Source organism: Lampetra planeri, chromosome 74 (genome assembly GCF_965212315.1).
Source record: "Lampetra planeri chromosome 74, kcLamPlan1.2.h2, whole genome shotgun sequence".
Lineage (NCBI taxonomy): Eukaryota > Metazoa > Chordata > Hyperoartia > Petromyzontiformes > Petromyzontidae > Lampetra > Lampetra planeri.
In genome coordinates, this window is record NC_136179.1 from 470507 (window position 1) to 490176 (window position 19670).

General features: G+C 49.2%; 1 long non-coding RNA gene across 1 annotated transcript; it reads left to right on the forward strand.

Moving 5' to 3' along the window:
* The first annotated feature begins 529 nt into the window (after positions 1–529).
* Positions 530–12081, forward strand: LOC144737868 (uncharacterized). The gene is made up of 3 exons (XR_013589092.1): positions 530–6016; positions 10991–11077; positions 11712–12081. It is a non-coding gene; the product is annotated as an uncharacterized LOC144737868 (long non-coding RNA).
* The last annotated feature ends 7589 nt before the right edge of the window (positions 12082–19670 follow it).

A 19670-nucleotide genomic window follows, 5' to 3' on the forward strand; every position in this document is an offset into this window, starting at 1 on the left:
ATAATCACATTGCAGGGTCAATAGCGTCTTTCAGCACCCCAGATGCAGCAATTTGTTTGCGTGAATTTCCCGTGTCAACCTGCCTTGCACTTATATGGAGCGATCCAATCCCACCACATCAACAACCCCTTGTGCAGTACGACCTGAGACCTCATTAGAGAGGTTGACATGGATAGTTCTGCCTTTACCCAGCAGCGCAGGGATAGCAGAATGGCGTCGTCAACCCGCAGTTGTCCCCACTCTGTGTATGTCAGACCTAAAAGCAGTCCCTGCAGGGTTCCTTTGCTCGTAGTTCAACGGGCTGAACTGCTGCTATCATCACCAGCGTTTCCAGGATCGTAGACTTACATCACCCAGCACCCGATGTACACAAACACACGGGTCCCCTTGGGGCAGCTTTGACAATGCGTCGGCAATTCTATATTTTAGGCCCTTCCGATGTACAATTTGGTTTGAGTACTCCTGTAATTTCTCTAGCCAGCACGCCAGCTGACCCGACGGTCGGTCTATGCCCCAAAATAACTGTAGGGCGGCGTGATCGGTGTGGATTGCAAATTTCTGCCGTATATGTAGGGTCTGTGTAGCAGTACAAAGTACACAATTGCCACCAATTCTCGGCGAGTTACACGCGACTACCATAGGCAATGACCACTTAAAACCCCGCCCTTCACCTGAGACAAAACAGACCCTATCCCCAGATCACCGGCATCTGTGTCTAGAATGAAGGGCAGGGAGAAATTCGGGTATGCCGGGGACTGAGCATCTGTGAGCAAATCGCGCAGCGTGACAAAGGTAGTTTCCTCATCTATCCCCCAGTGAAACTTGTGGTTCTTGGCTGTCAAATCGTCCAGGGGCTTCACAATTGTGGACATTTTTCGGACAATAAGATGGGAAGCCAACAACACTGTGTATATCACCCACGGATTTGGAGGTCAGCCAATTTCGCACGCATGCAGTTTTCTCGGCATCCGCAGCAACACCCAACTCGCTCACCAGGTGATTCCGATATCGCACTGATGTTTGCATCAAATAACATTTTGACGGTTTTCGTTTTAAGTTGGCTGTGCGTACCCTGGATAATACCGCATGCAATCGGCATAACTGTTCGTCCAACGAGCGACTGAAAACGATGACTTAAACCAGGTATATTAGGCACGAGTCCCATTTTAGTTCTACTAATCAAGTTCCATTAGCCTATGGAATGTAGCAGGTGCAGTTTGAAGACAGATCGGGACGATTAAATTGATATAGCCTTTGAAGTGGACGGAACGCTGTTTTCGGGCTTCGAGGCCTATTTCAAGGGCAGTTGCCAAAATCCCGAGAGCAAGACCAGTGTGGATTTTTTTTTTACCCCTGACAATGCGTCTAATCATTCGTCAATGCGCGGGAGTGGACATGCATCAGCCAATGTAACCTTATTTAGACGACGAAAATCAACACTAAAATTTACAATGCCATCTGCCTTTTTCACCAGCACAACCGGAGCCTCCAAAGGGCTGGTGGATGGATAAATTATCTCCGCTGCTTACATGTCATCCACTGCTCGCATGTCATCCACAGCCTGTTGCACGTGTAGTTTCTCTTTGGGGCTCATGCGATACGAAGTTAGCCGAATAGGGGGCGAATTTGCCGTGTCAATGTGATGCGCTGCCAAGGACGTGCGGCCTATGCCAAACTGTCCCCTGGTGAATACATCCAAGAATTGCAGGAGTAATTATCTTAGTTTGTTCCTTTGTGTTTCTGACAACTCCTCATTTTCATCACACAGCCTGTCTAACAAATTTTCCTCAGCTGATGGAACATCGTTAGCGACTCCAGCTACCACCGTTTCCATTGGGTCCTCCGTTTTGAGAGCTATCGGCATCGCTCACGTGCTAGCACAGTCCCCGTCTGAAGAGTGATTGGATGCTCCCCGATATTCAATACTCGTTGGAACGGTTTTTTGTTCGTTCTCTGAACCGGTTGCGCCCCTGCTAATGTCAACCTGTGGGTCGCCACATTTGACGGAGGAATTACAATTGGCAAAACGGCCTGCGTTTGACTATTTGTTTTCGGTACTGCAACGTTAGCAACATTTGCACTCACAGACTCATTGACCAGCGCATTTACTGGCACCTCCTTCTCAGTACACTTTTTCACTCACTGACCCTGGTCCGTGAGTATTCAGAGAAGGCAATTGTTTTAAATAAATCGATTCTCAACAGGGCATGGAACCCCCCGGCGTGTTTGAAACTAATATGGGTCCCGTCAAGGCGAGCTTCCCAATGTTTTTCCTGCGCCTCGATTTGGCCCATGATTTCCATGTTACCCCCATTCGCCACGACACAGAGCACCATTAGAGCACTGCGCTAGGCGAGGGGCAACTTGGCTTCCTGGCGCCTGCACTGCTGAAATGTTTTCTTGGCGTTTGATGGCGGATCGAAGACCTCTACCATCTCGCGACAAGCCGTTTGCAGTGAGGTCCTCCACTCTGCCAGTATCAGCTTGAAGATGGCGAAGGTCTCATCGTTCAAGGCCATCGGCAATGCTTTCAGTGCTTCAGCCTCGGACCAGTCCAAGACCTGATAAGCGACCTCAACCGTCGGATGAAGGCCCCCCACACCGCCCACCACCACGAACTACTTCACCGGCTCCAGCCGGCAAGGTCGGCCAGCCATTCTCTCTCTCGCCGCCGGCGCTGTCTCCGGCGATGGTGCCTTTGTCGTTGCCGCTGCTTGAGGTGTCCCTGTGTCCCCAGTCTCCACAGCAGTCGGTCGGATGGCTCCAAACGCCGGTTCTCCCATCGGCATCACCGCCGCTCCTGGTTTCGTCATGCATCCCCCTTGTTGAGCGCGTCGGCTTCGTGCATCGTCATCCCTCATCGTGTTACGGCGCGCGTGCGACAGACTTTGGTGTTGAACGGGTGGCCGCGGTTCGCGGGGCAGTGGAACGCGTTGGCGCACCGTGTCGTGGCGGCGGCGGTGAGGTCATCTGCGGTAGTTGGCCATGTTCAGGGGATAGAGTTCAGGGTGCTGATTGACACAGGAGCATCGGCTAGTATGATTTATGAGCTTATTTTTAAGTCTTTGCCGCTGAGATCCTGTTGTCTTTGCCAGGTCAATAGTGCATGTGTCGCCGCGAATGGCAGGAGTTTGGACATTATAGACCAAATATTGGCGAAAGTCCTCTTTGGGAACATTGAGTTGACAGGGCTGGTGTTGGTTTCTAGGACATTGGCTGTGCCCTGCCTTTTTGGCACCGATTTTATTCGGAGGATGCCCCTTAAGGTCATAAATTGGGACAGCAGGGAAATCCTTGGTCTATTAAGGGTGAAGAGTTGTGAATGACATATGATATCTCACACTCTCAATTCTTCAGATACCTACAAATTATGGATGCAAGAGTGAAATATCCGGAAAAGAACCTCGGGATTTTAGCTCACTCAATTATTAGGTGGCTGGAGACTCTTAAACATAAATATAGTTTATCCGAGGCCTACTGGCTTACGAGAGAGGGGGACCCAGTCTTGAAACTGGCCACCACGAAATTGTGGGAAAGGTCTCTGCCCCAGGAAATCACACCGCAGACTTGGGACAGTATATGGCAATTCTCTAAAGCCAGTCCAAGCGCTCATTCACTCCAAATAATTAAAATAAAGTTTGTGCATGGGGCATACTTCACCAATGAGAGCAGGGTGAAATTTATGAAAATTTATTCAGACTTCCCCAGATATCCTCCAGGCTAAGTGCAGAATTATCTCTGCCTTCAGGTGTTGCCCGGATGTTGCAAAGCTTTACAGCGAGCCCACAAGGTTATTTAATGACCGTTCTGGCACAGATTTTTCCCCAACAATATAGGAGACCTCATGTAGATTACTGCCTCCCGCAGCCTCAAGATACTACACCTTCACTACCACCAAACCTTCAATACCATAGTTCAAATATATATTTTGACTAACTGCAAGAACCATGAACCACCCACCGGGAAACAATAATAGAATACGTTTATGGCATATTATGGAATGGAACACCTGAGCCATAAGCTCAAGGGAAAGGAGGGGGGATTCAGGGCCAGATTTCTCACATCAGACAACACCTGAAATAAGTTATCAGAATGGGAAGTCGGGAGACAGGGACCGAGGTTGAGGGGCATAACCACTGCAAATTAGATGGGGGAAAAATGCTCGTTTAGGTCGCCTCAAATTTTCATTTTCTTTATGTCAGGTGTGTTTCGATTATATCCATCTCTCCCCTTGTCATCCCTTCCCCCTTTTATACTCGGGTTGGCTTATGTTGACGGTGTATATGTGGAATACAACTTTATGTATCGGGCCACACAATGCCTCAATAAAATTTTTATTAAAAAAGAACCACGGGTCCAAGTACCAAACGACTTGCGCAATTAAAAATTTGCTTTGACCACGATTTTTTGTATTTCCGATAAGTCATTTCACGGAATTTTATGAGCCCCACTGTGCTTTGTAGCTATTTTTCAAGCACAACCTGGACAAAAATGATAGCTCAACGAAGTGGACGGAAAAACCGGAGGACCCGGAGAAATCCACGCGACCACAGAGAGAACATGTAAACCCCGCATTCGAATCCACGACCTCATGTATACTAGGCGAGGCAGTTTAACAGCAAATGGCGCTGGAGCATTTGCTGAAGCTACCAAGGCACATCAGGCGGTCGCCAGGCTGCATTTGTCTCCCCAATTCTGTTGTTTACACGATGCACCATCAACTCGATTGTGGTTGAGTCGACTTACAAAATGTATACCAATTATTTGGTACAGCGTTGGTAATGGTTCAAAAGAATAAAGCAACGCAAATGTGTACTTGACATGATTTGAGATTTCAAAGAACGTATAGGTAACGGCACTATACTCGTAGGCAGAATTCATGCTTTGTCTCCTCATTTGAATACACATTAACAACATGTTTTAGTCAATCAGCCTCTTTACATTTCAAACCAATATTATTTACTTACGCAAATTAACTCTGGACCAGTTTCAGACTTTTGGTTCATGCTGTAATACGGTGGTACTAATCTCTGTAATCCAGCACTGTGGGGGTGAGGGTTGGTGGATCGCACACAAATGTTGTGAAACTCTCTTTCAGTGGGCGTCGAGGAGGTGCTCGTTCCCTGGCTCGTGAGGAGAGGGCAGTACATAAAAACATTTTCTCCACATTTTCGTTTCTATTAAATAAAGTGTTTCCCCCTCGCATACGTGGGTTTTCTCTAGGTGCTCCGGTTTTCTACCACTTATGAATTGGCTGATAGAAACTTCTCATACAGAAGACCGCAGAGCTTGGAGGATTGTTGGTTCCACTTTATTGCGTGGCTGTCTGCTTGTTTGTGGTTACTGGCACCTCTGAATCGTCCTCTCTCTCTTCAAGAGGAGTGAGCGATTGCTGTGCGGCGCGTTACAAGTGGAAATCATCATTGTTACACCAATACTGCTGTATTACGAGATGTGAACAAGTGTGCTAGATCGTGAACAAAATCTACACTCATGTGAATATGCAGAATCTGCAGTGGTGTAAGTATGTCTTAGGTTGGTCCTCATTTAAAACATAGTATCATGATTGGGATTATTTATTGTTGTTGTATTATGCTTACTGTGAACATTTAGACAAATTGAAGGATGTATGAGATAAACGAGAGGGGTGAGGACGAGTTTATCTAGGAATGTCCTTTGAAAACCGAGAGGTTAAAATGCAGCATGAGCCAGGCAGCAGGAAGTTGGAATTAATGCTGACCAGCTGGCTGGATGAAGGTGGCGTTAATGCTGACCAGGGAGAAACCAGGGAAGGAGGCGCTGGTGAGTAGTAGGAAATTGACGATTGAAACGTAAAACGGTGACAAAGAACGCAGCTCGGGGACTGCAGCCCAAGGATTTTGCGGAGCCAGGTGAAGATGGGACCTCTTAGGCGTATGTGCGCGCTCTCTTATTAGGGTATGGTCTGTGTGTGTGCCCTGTTCTACGTTAGCAGGTGGTCTACAAGAGGGGTGTGCAGCATGGACTCAACCCATAGGTGGGTCATTCCATTCCCAATCACCCAGATATCCGGATCCTTCCAGCATTACCATCACCACCACCACCATGTGTGATTTCTCCTTTTTATCGGAGGCTTAAGTTCGACAGAAATAGGCCGTATGCAGTTCTATGGGCCAATTATATACGTCAAGAATTATAATTTAAACACAGCAGTGGCCAATCTATATTAAAAAAAAAATGAAAGAAAATTCAACGCCCGCGTCGTTAACACTGTGGGTTTGGCCTTAACATGAAGAATATAATAGGCGACGTTTCTGGCAATTACCCTTCTTCACAGCATATACAAAGAGAGGCCAGAGAGACAAAATGGATAAGAGCCGGAGACTCCACTTTTCACAATGGGGCTTGATGAACTTATAGCCAATATGGTCGTGTGAATGATTTCTGAGTTAACTTGATGTACAGACTTGGTAGAGGCGCAGAGATAAAAAAAACAATATATGCTGAGTCTCTTCTGGATCATTTAATCCCCCAGGTAATTAAATTTTCTTAGAACGTCCACTCTATTTCTACTCAGTCCCCCCCGTGTGAGAGCCAAATATTGCCTATTTTTTTCTGTGTGGTGGCCCCTAGTGTCTAGAATAAAAACCTTACCATCCTCATCCTCCTTAAAATAACGTTTGGAACTCAGATTTTCTTTCAAGTGAACATGCAAACCACCAAGCTACTTTGCAGACTTTAATTTATAAATGTTTTTTTTTGGATGAGGTACATTCTAATAGCATTGTTGTATTCTTTATGCTGGTTGGACCATGCTGATACATGCCCTCGCGTGGCTGAGAGCCCTGGTGCCACGGGCTCCGTCTGCCACTTTGTTCTCATGGGACAATCTCGATCCCACACTCCCCTCCTCGTCTGACTCTGGTGTGGGGAGGTGTGCTCATTTTGTGCACGATGCACGTGTAGTGTATGTCGACTGAGGAGCACACACAGTGTTGAGGAGGCAACGCGTTTATTAAATAATCCGAGTCAGATTTGGCATGATACATAATATCTTGTACTAAAATGTGTAATGTAGCTCTCAGAGATATCGTCTTGTCTTTCTGTATAAAGTCCGCTGACATATCAACGAGTAACCACGAGTGACTATATACACTTGGGAAGTTAGACGACTCTATTCTGAGATAACATAGCTCTAGTCTCAAGACAACTCGAAGACGATGGAGACGATCCGTTCCAAGGTGACGATGCCGACGATGATTCCACACCAACAGCCCCCAGGTCCAGTTCACGCCGACTCTTATGCCTCGCCCGATCCGGCCACGCCCCTATTCCCGAACTATCGCTCACCGCACCTGGATCTGTCAATCTCCGCCCTGAGATCCCGTGCTTCCCCTCACGTGATCCTGTCAACGCTTGTCCCATAAATCATCATTATCACGTCCATTAGGAACCATACTGTCCCTCTATCGCTCCGTACTGTCTTTACAGATGTATTACCGAAGCTATCAACAGAAGGTGTCTACCGGATTAATTGCACTTGTGGAAAATGCTATGTTTGACTGACAGGACCAATGAGCAGCACAAGACTAAAAGAACACCAAATAAATGTTAAATGCTCTCAAGTACAAATGTTGGCAGTGGCAGAACACACGTATCAACAACGACACTAAATTGATTTTGATAATGTTGAAGTTCTGTGCCAAAATAGTTACTACTCTTCAAGATTAATTAGTTAATCTATTGAAATTGTGAGAAATCTAAATTATTTTAACCGTTCGGATAGCTACAGGGTTAGTGCTGCTTGGAAGCGAATCATCATATAATGAATTGCTTAAATGCATGCCTATACAGTACATTGCTTACATGAATGGGAATTACCTGTGTAGCGACATCGCTGCATGTCACTGTGTGTGGCCGGCCTGGGAAATGCATGCCATGCGATGTTTTGACATCGTGGACACCACTGAATGGGGATGCAGTACCGGCCCTTGCAGGGCTCAGGGGAGCACTGACTGACTGACAGTGAGTGATGGCACCCCGCTCTACATGCAGTGCCGACCTTTACAGGATGGGGTGCGAGAGTGATAACTTCGGAATGGGGTTGCAGGGAGCCATGGCACTCCGGTTGAACCCGAAGGACACGTGACCTGAGGCGTCTACCCGGGGACCCCCAAACGGGGGCTGGGGGTGATTATGTGTCGGGGTGGAGATCCTCTTTGAATATTCGAGAAGCGGGTCGTGGCCAGGGGCGGAGCGAGCCCCGCCACGGGGATATAAGTCGGTTCCCCAGTGGGACCGGCTGCTGTTGTCTTCCTGAAGAAATCTACGTTCAATGCCTGAAGAGGAGTTTCCAACACACAGACCCGGACCCGAGTTGGGGTCCGGTCCGTCGTAGCTTACTCTGAGTGTTAGAGTAGCTAGCCTGGTGGACCACCACCATAGGTTATCTAGTAAAGGGGCAGTTACCCCTTTGTGTTAGGTGTTGGTGTTAATAAATAAATAAATGTGCTGCCTCAAACGTTAAGCCTGAGTCGCCGTTTGAGCCCACTACACCTGTATGCACACTATAACTGGTACTGCTATTTTATTGAATGCAAACAACAGGGAAGTACAAGAACAATGTGCATGCATAATCTACGTTTATTACTATGTGAATAACCATAACGGCAATGGATACCCACTGTAAAGGGCTCACAAGTCACATCTATCCCTTTTTTTATAACAAAACAGGAGGGTTTTTCCACAAATCTGGCTGTTGTATGATGAAGCTAGTTATAATTACTGGCGAAACATACTCAGATTGTAAATGTTGTGGATTTTTCTCTCCAACACTCCGGTGTGCCGTACTAGTAACGAATTGGCATATTCTGTTTACATGACAAACCTTACTAATTGGCTGTGTCGGGTGGTGGCGGGTGTAACGACACATTTATATTTACATGATCTCACCCAAACAACCTATATTATGGATATTCGATGGTGATGAAATTCGTCACTAAACACAGCTTAGCAGATCACCTAAAAGTCGGGTTTTGTTTCTATTGCGAGCAATCGGTAGCAGAGTCGTCGACATATGTAGTGACATCACGAATGCCACTGTGTGGTGCCAGCCCTAGAGGGGCACGGCGTGCGATGTACTCACATCGTGGACATCATGTATGTAGCAGCACTCTGGTTGACCCCGAAGGCACGTGACTGGTAAAGTCTACATGGGGCCCCTAGGTGGGGGCTAAGGGGTGGTCACGTGTCTGGGGAACGTTGTCTCAAGAAGAGTCGAGAGGGAGCCAGAGCCCTCTCTCGAAGGTGGATTGGGCCAAGGGCGGAGCCGGCCCCGACCCGGGAACAAATAAACCAGGTCCCCACAGGGACCGGAGTTCAGCATTGCTACCATCATCTGAAGATCTACGTTCTACGTCAAGAAGAGTCTCCAACACGTGGTCCGGGACCCGAGCCGGGGTCCGGTCCGTTGTAGCTAACTCCCAGTGTATTAGTGTAGTTAGCTGGGTGGTCCACCACCCTAGGCTGTTATCTGGTAAAGGGGCAGCTACTCCTTTGTGTATTCGTGTTGGTGTAATAAATGTGTTGCCTCTAAGAAGTATGTCTGCGACTCAGTTGGATCCACTACACATATAAGGGATTCGGCTGCATTGACCCAGCTTCATGTTCGTGGTGAAGGCTCTAATTTCGTAATGGAAATATTTTATGGAAATATATGGCTGAGTTTCAGGAAAAAATTGCTTTCACAGGAAGGTCATGCTTTCAATAAAATGTCTTTTTAAACAAAAACAATTGTAATATAACCATTTCCAAAGTTAGACCAAGTGGATAATTTAAGTAAAATTAGCTTCACATTATGGGATGTTATCTTATCAAAGGAATCAACATATAGGATGGGGGTGTATGCCCCAAACAGGACAGATTTTTATTTTCAGCATATGATAGGCTGTGCTATGATAGCCATTCTCAAGATTTCGTTTCAGACACTATTTTGACGTGTCTTGTCAACATGGTGTTGGGAAGAAGGCATGTGTTTTATGTTGTGTATTAGCGTGTTCTGTGTTAGTAAGGCATGTGTTTCATGTTGTGGATCAGTGTGTCTTGTCTGTATGCTCGTTGTACACATCAAAATCACTGTAAGGATTTCAGATCCACAGGTTTTCAGAACCGCTGCGCGTGACTAACTCTTGGCAAGGGTTGCCAAGTGCAACCATACGTGGGGCATTTAAGGCCATGCCTCCACACTTCCAATTGCTCAACCTTCCTAAATCTCATGTTGCCGCGTGTGTACGAATTCAATGGTGTTTTGAGTTTACATACACGAGCTTACATATCATTGAGAGTATGTACAGGGTGGTCCAGATGTCTTGTGACCCACATTTAATTCTATGAAACTTCATATTTTCGCATACCAATGGGTGTGTAATATAAGCAACATAAAAATGACATGTAATAATTTTCTTAAATATCATCATTATTGTACATTTAGTACACGATGATTAGGCACATGTCCTTTGGAGAACATTGTCCATTCGAGCAAATGTATTCAAATGAATAAGCAAAGGAAAGGTTATAGCCCAATTCATTGGGTGTCATAAGAAATCTGGACCGCCCTGTACAGTTGAGTTCACATGTGTGGTGACAAAGCGCCGACTTTTGCTAGCAGCAGCAACTGCGGTGGACAGTTTGCGCACACGCCGTCGAGCATATACACACGTGTGCCGGCAGAGTGGAGGAACTGGGACAAGGGTCACGGAAGACCTCATTGGGAAGTCCCTGGAACCCGCTAGTGGGTTCGAGAAGGGAGGTGCGGCCAGGGCAGAGCCAGGCCACGCCGAGTAGAATAAAAGCAGCAGAGAGCGAGAGCTCCGGGCTGCCGGTTCTTGGAGTGGACTCGTGTCGCCGTCGTTGTCGTTTTCGCCGCCTTCATCGCTGCCGCCTTCACTCGATAATTGCATGGCCGGACACTTGTTTACTGTCTCAGTCGACGCCGTCTTTGCAACGCGTTTAGGGTTGTGTCAAGGCTGCGCTGTATGGCAACGAGAGCGAAGAAGGCGATCCTGTGTGTGAACGGCCGAAGGGTGTTACAATAAAGAAGGTGCCTTCTGCAATTACCTCATCTCGAACTTGTGCTACACTACACATACACACGAGTTTATGTATCATTGAGTATGTACAATTGAGTTTAAGTACACGAATTGACGTAAAATTGAGTGTATGTCAAATTTAGTGTACATACACATTAGTTTCTGTATAATTGAGTGTATGTACAATTGAGTTTGCGTATCATTGTTAATTTATCTGCGTAACTTCCTCTGTAATTTTCCACTATTGCCGAACCACGTTTTGTGACTGGACACATGTGAAATGGAGCTCATAGCTCATCGAGTCTATCCGTCTGTAATAACAAGTCCATTGTTCGATATCTAAATCCTAACCTGATCTTGTACAACCTTTTTTTGTCTCCATCATCGTTTAAATCCCGGTCCACATTTGCTGTCTGCTCACACTACACGCATTCTGAGATGTTGTACAGCTGCGTCTTATCCGAAGGGATATCCAACATTGTTGAGGGCAATTGGTCTACCTGACTTTTGTGTCACTCTGCTCGGACTCCACTCTGAATCTCTATTGCGATAGTTAACTCCATGCAATGAGAGTGTGGCGGTTTCGTTCTTGTTAAATGGCTTTGACATCACAATTCACCAATCGTCTCACCCCCTACACCCCAGGCAGAGGTTTCCTGTTGCCTGTCCTGGCTGTGTGAGCCCCCCCCCTCTACTGTACGTACAGTGCAAACAGTAAGTAGATCACACCTGTTCTGCGTGGTCAGAACCACGAAGCCAGCGGAGCTTTATCGGGAATGTACCATCTCACGACTAAAATAGTTCCATGCTCATAACCACAGAGCCTCTGCACACACACACATGCAGTTAATTAATTACTGAATGTTCCATGAGTCTTGAGAAGAGTAATATTTTCCTACTCTGAGATATGGTTCAGGGAGCATGGACATTGACTAAGCAAATGTAACAATAAGTTGCTGGGCATTGTAGCGAGAAGACGGAAAGAGAAAGACGCGGATTCAGGAACATTCGCTTGTCTGAGACGTGAATAAAAGTGGCTGTGCTTGGGCACTGGCCCGAGAATAACGACTGAGTGGTAGCCAGAGGAAGAAAGATGCCCAAGAGTCAGTCCATCGTTCAGATGGCGTGATGAAGTAAATTAAAACAGATTAATTGTTTTTCATAAAAAATAACGGGCTAAGTCCGGGAGGGTGGGGGGATGCCCTGTTACATCCATAAACACCACATTTAGCCTAATTTAAAGAGCTACCTTAGACATCCCTACTCTAAGTGACACTGGTCCGCAGAGGTTAGAGGGCAGCACTTCCCCACCCGTAAGAGTGCAATTCTCATCGCGTGAACATCCAACTGATATGTTAATTCTCACAGCTGGAATTTAACCAAATAACGTGCAGAACGAAATTAGCTAGACGGGTTTTTCTGTGTGGTAATTGTTGACTGGGCTGTAGCTTTCGATTATGTGATGACAGGTTTTCTGGAGGAAAATCAAGTCTTTCCCCTCCGTACCCGATTGAACCGCTATTCAAGAAGTGTCCATTCATGACCTACGGACGAACCACTTAATGTGCACCTGGTCCGAGCATGCCTGTAAATATCGCCGATTGATTACCTCTGACAAATGAAGGGACAAGAGCTTCATGGAGAAATATGGGACCCTAGTAAAGAACGCCTTGTGCAATTCGACATATCGTGTAAGCTAAGCATGAATTATACAGTTGGAGACTACTTCCTTCAGTCTCATCACCACCACTTCGCTTTTTCTCTTCCCCTTTTCACAGTCGCTCACGTTAGCTAACTTAAAGCCATGCTATTTTGTTAATGTTTTTACAACAATAAATGCAAGCCCGACATACCCCACTGAAAAGTTCCGGCAACAGGTCATAGAAAATCCACAGTCTTCCATTCTCGCACGACGGAATCACAATAAATTGGAAGAAAAAAAGGGGAATAGGGTGCGCTGACCCAGCAAAGTGGGGACCTCACGTTAGGGGGAACGATGACATTTAAATGGGGAAGCAAAACGGGGCGGTGGGGGGGGAGAGAATAACAACCAGCTGGAGGGGGAAGGGGAACACAATTTGTGCTCCTTGACGAGATCAGCAAGGTATTGTGGTTCAATTATGGCAAGCACTTTGTATGTAATGAGTGCACTTCTGCCAGACTAGGTGCAACGTTGATGGCTACACGTGACCTGTGCTCTCACCTTAAGAAAATACCTGAAGGACTTTGGTGACAAATTAAAAAGGTCAGATTAATGGGATCCAGAAATATACTGGGACATCCTGATGTGGAGATGATGTGACGTTCTGTACTGTAGTATTCACACTGGTGCCATGCCATGGCTGAGTACTACTTCCCAGTTTGAATCTCCAGCTCGAACACAACAAGTGAGTTTAACACGTAGGCTTTCGCGACCAATATTATTCATAATAAAGATTTTTGGGTTGGATCGCGTTATTTATAAATGTCTCACAACCCTCCACCACCCGACACGGCCAATCAGTAAAAAATGTGTCACGTTGACAAAAGACAAATATTTCACTACTTTAGCCCACCGGTGTGTTGAGTGAATCCACAACATTTAAAATTTTTGAGTACGACGTTTCGCTGGTAATTACATCCAGCATCAGCGGGCAATTTGCCAGCATAGTGAAGCTATCCACCTGCTCCCGGTCTTAAATATAGCAGCAGGGTGACGTTATCATTTAACCAGCGACATGATTTCCGTTCTTTCTAAAGGCCTTAACTTTGCCGTTAACCCATGCACAATTCCAGTAGATGAGATAATTGCTGAGGTAGAATCAGTGGTAAGAGACCTTCCATATAATGAGGCAGAGATGACTAGACACGAGGTTGCCAAAATAATTGAGAATAGCAAAGTACCAAATATAAATATTATCTCGAACGAAGCAAAAGCCTTAAGAGCTCCGATTAAATAAAAATATTCAAATTATAGCAGCTGATAAAGACCGCACTACTGTAATGATTTCACGAGCAGATTATGATAATAAAATTAAACATTTACTAGAGGAAAGTACTTACATTAAAATAAAACGAGATCCAACTAATACTTTAGAACGTTAGACTACTGCAATAATTGCTAATTCATTAATCCCCAAGACTGAGCAATACCAAATTAAGCTAAGGGCCTCAAAACCACCTAGACTGTATGAGCTACCAAAGATTCATAAAATCGGCATCCATTACGACCCATAGTAAGTTCAAGTGGCTCTGCCACATATAAATTAGCAAAATGTATAACTAAACAAATACAGCCCTACATCGGTGGGACATCCTCATTAATAAGAAATTCATAACATCTTGTGAATGTGATCAAATATATTAAAATTAACCCGAATGATATTCTGGTGAGTTTTGATGTGATTTCTCTATTCACTAAGGTTCCAGTTAATGAGTCGCTTAAATTACTTGAAATACCAGTAAAGAATACAGATTTATCAATCTAGCTGACGATTGTTTAAATAACACTTCTTATAGAGAGGTGATTTCTTTAAACAAAAGGAAGGAGCAGCAATGGGTTCTTCTTTATCTCCTGCTATAGCAAATATGTACATGTGTAGTGGTGATACGCGCTGGGGTAAGGATCGTGTGCCAGCGCGTATTGATTGGCTGTGTTTGTTGGTGACGCGCGCTGACGGTGAAGGATCATGGGTCAGCGCAGGGTCATGGGTTATGAGGCAGTGATTGGCTGGGTATCGGTGACGCGCGCTGACAACGAGGGGATCGTGTGGCAGCGCGTGGGGATTGGTCAACTAAGGGGGTGCTCACGTCGCGGTCCGCATACGCTCCGTCTCCCGGGAGCGGAGGGTATATAAGGCGGTGCGCACAGGCGCACGGGGAGTTGGTGACCAGTGAAGACAGAAGACGGAGGAGGAAGAGATAGGGCCCTGAGGCACCTAGTCCCACTGTCCTTGTGGGGACCGGGGCCCTGTGTGGCTCAGAGGCGGGACCTTGGGACCCGGGGCCGAACGTCCGTGTGAGGGCCGGCTCGCGGGACCCAGAGGTCGTGACCCACGCCCAAGCTGGGGTGGGTCTGTAGGCTCCACGGACGCTACGGGGCTGGAGTGCCCGTGAGCGTGTACCGTGAGCGTGTAGCGTGAGCCGTAGTAACCACACGTGTCAAGTGGAATGTGCAGCGTGAGTTGTAGTGACCACACGTGTCAAGTGGAGTGTGTAGTGTGAGAAATAGTGACCACACGTGTTATTGTGGAAAGACAAGTTTTAATAAAGTGTGCTACCCGTCAAGTGGTTTCCCGCCGTCATTCCGAATACTTCAACTGGCGTCAGAAGTGAAACAGTCTTCCAGGCATGGATACAAGGAAGACTCGTCGGACTCACGGGATTGACCGCGAGGATAACCTCGACGACTCGGGCCAGCTGGCATCAGGGGGAGAGGACGAGGTGATGCCGACGCCGCAGGACCCACCGGGGGCGCCGGACGAGCGGCTGGGGGCTGATGCCGGACTCCGCGAGGCGCACTCCCGTCTGGCAGAGCTGCTACTCGCCGCGGCGTCCATCCTGGCGGCGATCACCACGTCGGGAGGAGCGGGGACGTCGGCGGACATTCAACAGGCTCGCCTCGCAGATTCCCGCCAAAATGACTTGGCAGTTACCGCCATTTCAACCACGCGGACATCTTTTGGCGGGAACGGCGAGCAACACGTGGCGGCAGTTCTCCAAGCGCGCCCGCTTACGTCATCAGCGCGCGCTACGGACCGCCATCAGCCACCCGCCATAGGGGCCGCCATCTTGCAGACCGACGGTGCGGCGGAGAGGAACCACGTGGCAGAGGACAACTTCATCTTCCAGCAGCGCCTTCCCACGTTGACAGCCTTCAAGGCGGAAGGCGGGGACTGGGGCGCATTCCAACGCAGGTTTCTGACGCATCAAGAAATGTCGGCCTGGTCCGACGCTACGGCGCTGCGGGCACTGCCTGCCATGTTGGACGATGACGCGCTCGCGGCCTTCAGGTCCGCACAGAGATCGGACCGCTCCACGCTTAAGGCTGCGTTGGGCCTCATGGCCAAGGTCTATGGACCTCCTTCGGCTTGTCGCCATCAGTTTTACGAGCGACGGAAGGCGGACACGGAGACCGCGCTCGCCTACCGCACGGCGTTGTTGGCTCTCGCCGACGCCGCGTTCCCTCGTATGGACGAGGAGGGCCAGGATGCGATGGTCTTGGAGCAACTGCTCAAGTTGGCGCAGGACCTGGGGGTCCCCATCAACACGGCCGACAAAGTCGACATATCTTCATTGCGGGTCGCAACAAGTATACAGGCCTACGAGGTCCTCAAGCGTAAACAGGGGGTCGTCTGCACTGCTGCCGTGGCCTCAGCTCCGGGCCCGGTGGTCACCGAGCCCCAAGTCATCTGCCCACGGGAGGAGGCGTTCACCGCTGGACGACCGGGGGACTGGAGGTCGGGGGGTCGTTCGCCTCTGCGATCGGCCCGCAAGCTGGAGCAACCGAGACCTCCGACGTCCCTCATCACGTGTTACAACTGCGGCCTCCGGGGCCACGTGGCGTCCGGTTGCCGCGCTCCACGTCAGCGTGCCATGGGACCTCGGCTGGACGACGACCAAGGCCCCAAGTCATCCATACTACCCCCGGCAAGTCGCGGCACTTCACATGCTCGGCCTACATGTGTAATGTAGTAACTCGGCGGGAGACGACTTCACGGGGAGCACACTCTTTATTTTACCAAACTCGTTCACAGGTGACTAACACCCACTTAGTATCTCGGGTGACAAACACCCACTTAGTATCTCGGGTGACAAACACCCACTTAGTATCTCGGGTGACAAACACCCACTTAGCTACCCTGGCGACTAACGCCCTCTTAGCTACCCTGGCGACTAACGCCCACTGAGCTATTCTGGCGACTAACGCCCACTGAGCTACTCGGGTGACTAACACCCTCTTAGCTACCCTGGCGAATAACGCCCTCTTAGCTACCCTGGCGACTAACGCCCACTGAGCTATTCTGGCGACTAACGCCCACTGAGCTACTCGGGTGACTAACACCCTCTTAGCTACCCTGGCGACTAACGCCCTCTTAGCTACCCTGGCGACTAACGCCCACTGAGCTATTCTGGCGACTAACGCCCACTGAGCTACTCGGGTGACAAACACCCACTTAGTATCTCGGGTGACAACCACCCACTTAGTATCTCGGGTGACTAACACCCTCTTAGCTACCCTGGCCACTAACGCCCTCTTAGCTACCCTGGCGACTAACGCCCACTGAGCTATTCTGGCGACTAACGCCCACTGAGCTACTCGGGTGACAAACACCCACTTAGCTACCCTGGCGACTAACGCCCACTGAGCTACTCGGGACACTCCCTGCCCGGGGTGTCCGTCTTGACTGTGGGTCCCCAGCCCGACCCACGTGGGCGTCGGACCCCGGGTCCCACAGTCTCGCCTCCGAGCCACACAGGGCCCCGGTCCCCACAAGGACGGCGGGACTAGGGGTCTCGGGGCACTAGGTCTTCAGCTCCGTCTTCTGGTCTTCAACTGGGTAACTCTCCCCGAGTGCTCTCGCGCGTCCCCCTTTATACCCCACCTGCGGACGTCGCTACGAGCACCCATCCTATTCGACCAATCACTGGGCGCTGGCTACGATCCTGTTTTCCCACATCTCAGCGTGCCTCAGCACCCACGCCGCGCCGCCCCGTCATCTGTCACTCCCGGCGCGCGCGTCCACACCACGCCCACAACGCGTGCCCAACCCCGCACCCCGCGCCGCCCCGTGATCCATCACTGTCACAGTCGGCGCACGTCAACACCACCACTACATCACCCCCTACCACATAGCTCGCAGCCGACCTGGCTGCTATAAAAATATACAAACCCCCCTGTGTGCCCCGTAACACAACACAACAACAAGAACAACAACTAACGTAACAACACAACACAACGCGAACACTACCATCCGCAACCATCAACCAATGCCACCGCGACAACAGAACAATATATACAATCCGGCGAGTGACAATAGCAATGTGTATGCAGAAAGAAAAATAAATGGAATTTTTTTTTTTTTTTCTCTCGACTCGTGCAGCGTCCCATTCTTTCCGAGCGTCCCTACAACGGGACATTACCCCGGCAGAGGGGAACACCGGGCGAGCTCGGTGTCGAAAAAAAATGTCTTCATGAAAATTGTTGTGCCCTAGCCCGAGTCCGCCTTGCCGGTCCGTCGTACGGCACCAGACGCGGTTGAACGTCCGGTGGTGCCGGCAGTTCAGGAAGACATTGGCCAGGCATCGAGGACCCGTGCGTGCCGCGGGGTTCAGGTTCCCGACGGTCAGCAGCCGTCAAGCCCGAGGCACCTGGGGGTGGGTCAGGTGGAGACACGTGAGGAGCAGCCTGCGACACCTCCCTCCCCAAGTCGACGGTCACATCACACGCCCGGTCGTTACGGCACAGAACGGGGTCACACGGTGCCGCATAGGGCTTCAGTCGGGAGGGGTGCACGTACCAACGGCGTTTTTCCCATTTAATCTGTATACTCTGGGGTCGTGCAACCCGCACAATTTCCACCGGTCCCCTCCAAGGTCTCAACAATTTGGGGGACGTAGCCAACGGTGCATGTGGACAATGCAGCCAGGCCTTATCGCCTGGTTTCCAATCATGCGTATGCACCCTCCGCCCATGCAATCTCTCGTTTGCGATTTGCCGCGACCGCGAATTCAACCTCGCCGCCTCCCGCGCTTCAGTCAATTTGGCGATATTAAATTTGATGTGGTCTGCCAATTTTGATTTTGCACGTGGCTGGGAAATCCCCAGTTGGACGTCCATGGCCGGATCGGCCTCCCGCCCATACATAAGAAAAAATGGGGAAAACCCCGTCGCCGCATGAGGGGCCATTCGATAGGCCGCGAGTACCCCCGGCACCTGTAAGTCCCAATCAACCTGATCGTCGCAGACCTGTTGGCACAGCATAGACGTAATCGTCCTGTTCAGACGCCCAACCATCCCGTCAGTCTGCGGGTGGTAGGGGGAAGTACGCACTTTCATTGTACCCAACAGGTCGCACACCTCGCGCAACAAAACGCTCGAAAAATTCTTTCCTTGATCCGTCAGCAAGCGTTCGGGGGCGCCCTTGTCCAAAACATAACCCTGGACGAAGGCGTCCGCCACCGCTTCAGCCGACTGGTTGGCGAGTGGCCATGCCATGGGCCATCGGGTGAAGTATTCTACGCCAACCAGCAGGAACCTATTTCCCCTCGGTGTAGCAGGAAAGGGCCCCAAGATGTCCAACGCAACCAATTCGTTTGTGCGCGAAACTTGAATGGATTGCAGCGGTGGATTAGCTGCCAATGGTGGCGGTTTTCTTTTGGCGCACCCTACGCATCCCTTAAGAATGTTCGCCACGTCGTTACCCATCCCCGGCCAATAATAGTCTCGCTGGATTAGGGCGAGCGTTTTGTGAAAACCCAGATGCATGAGCCGTTCATGAGCTGCCAGAACGACCCTACCCCGCATAGCAACAGGCACAACGCGCACGTGACGCCGGGACATGTTGTCCCACTTCATCAAAAGGCCCTGTCTGCACACCCAGGAACCGACCCGCGCATCCCCTA